Raw genomic sequence first — 2,139 nt, 5'->3', positions numbered from 1 at the left:
GGGTTCATTTTAAATGAAATTGTTTTCAAACCGTCGTTTAAGAACTGAATTTAAATAATGAGTGCGTGCACTTGAGAAAAAAAACTAAAACTAAACGTGACGTGACGTGACGGCTCACCTGTTTTCTGGGTTTGGTTCAGAAGAAGAAAAAAAGAACATATTGCAAAGCTCAGATTTGACTTTTGTTCCCCTTCAATGAAAATCCACCATAGTGAGTTTTAAAATCGTGTAAACATTTGTGCAAGAACCTCCCGAGTCTGCAAACGTGACTCATCATGAGAACGGAGACGCGCACGGATGCAGACGTTGAGGAACGAGCCCAAAAAAAAAAAAAGAAAGAAAAACGGAAGTGCAGCGATTTGTGGTGCATGTTGAAGACGTAAGCGCCGCGGGCCCCACATGACGTGATGATTGGTCGCTCCGCTCCATCTCCTACACAAGCCACACCCACCGGCGCTAACAATGGCGCCACCGCCGCTGCTTTTTTTGGCCGACACGCCGGCGATGGTGCCGGAGATTAGCCGACATGAAAGCGTGTCAAGTGGCAGCCCATTAAAAGAGCCGACTGGAGATTTGAAAGTGCAAAGAGGAAACAAAAAAAACAAAAAGTCAGCGTGAGGAATGCGGGTGGATTCCCCGCGCGTGTAGCGACATATGTTGCGTTCAAGAGGTCGTTGTGAGCGGCAGGGATCGTCTTTGGACTCGCCGTCACAAAACGCGCGGGCACGGCCGCCCGTGTTGCGTGACCTCTTCCGGCGCCCGCCTTCCTTTGAGGCTCGGCAGCGGCCATTTTGATGGGGATCGAAAGTCGCAGGTCAGCCGTTGCTGTGAGGCGCCGCTGCAAATATAATCGAGAGGCAGCCATCGACGCGATTACACTTTCGCTCACTTGGAAGATTTTGGAGCACAACTTTGTCGTCTGACGTGAAAAAGAAAATGCTTGCTAGGTTTTTTTTGTCCACCACATTTTTGCCTTCCTGACTGGTCCATTTTGGTCCTTTTCGTCTTGCAAAGCGCTCGCCAGAAAAAAAATAAATAAAAAACTGTTGTGACTCACAGGGAATGTTGGGGGAATCACAAGCAAATAAAAAAAAAAAAAAAAGTGTCAACACTGTGGGAGGTGGCACTTTGCACATCTGCTTTGCGAATGCGGCGGCCGCACACGCACACACGCAGTTTATATGTTGTTGCTTAACTTGAATGAAACATGACGTCATTCACTGACAATTAGTGTCCAGCATCGCGCTAGCACCCGTCAAAAAGTAACGTCACTAAATTAGGACCACTTTATTGGGGGGGGTAATCGAATAATCGAATGCAATAATCCGATTAAAAGGATTTATTAAAAGTCATTGCCCGAACGGCTGGTCCATTTCCGATCCGCCCGGCGCTTGTATCTCAAATTTGTGCTTCCAAGTCAAAGCAAAAACATTCGCAACTATCCGGAAAACCTTCCGTGCGCTCACTCCGACGTCCACGCGTCGCCGTGTTCCTCAAATACACGACAAGAAAGTTGCATTGTGGAAGTGACACAGCGTCAGCATCTGCTGCTCCCTCGCCGTTTATTGCACAACGTTTATGTTTGCATTGGCCCTGCGGCATCCCATAATACTTTTTGTCCCCCCCACCGCGGCGCAGATGCCGCTTCCGACCCGAAGCGGATGACGGGCGGCCATCAGTGCGAGCCGACACAATGGAGCTTTCTTGCTCCCGGGGGAGTTATGATAGCGGAGGCAGACCCTGCTGGTCCTCGTGTGTGTGCGTGTGCGTGCGTGCACACGCACACACACGCACGTTGCCATCATGTCTCTCCTCTGCCCAATGCAAATTTACATTTGCATTTAAAATTGGTTGCAGAGCCGTCGCATTGGGTAGGCATAAAAAGCAGGATCAAAGAGGATCCGACATCCAATATTTTGGACGATTATTTAACACGACTCAAAAACGGATTCTTTTTTTGGTATTATGTAAATTTGATCTCTCTGATTAAACATTTCTGTTGGTCAGTGTAATAAAAAGATTTGAAAGGAAGTCATTTCTTTTGCTAAACTACGTAAGGAGAGTAAGGTGCAAGGAGGGGGGAGTGGACTTGCGTGTGCGTGTGCGCGCGCGTGTGTGTTAAGGGGGAAAAACGGGAGA

This window comes from Idiotropiscis lumnitzeri, chromosome 10 (genome assembly GCF_059441095.1).
Source record: "Idiotropiscis lumnitzeri isolate Australia: NSW breed Sydney's pygmy pipehorse chromosome 10, RoL_Ilum_1.0, whole genome shotgun sequence".
In the NCBI taxonomy this organism is placed as follows: Eukaryota; Metazoa; Chordata; class Actinopteri; order Syngnathiformes; family Syngnathidae; genus Idiotropiscis; species Idiotropiscis lumnitzeri.
Note: the sequence above shows the minus strand (reverse complement) of the source record.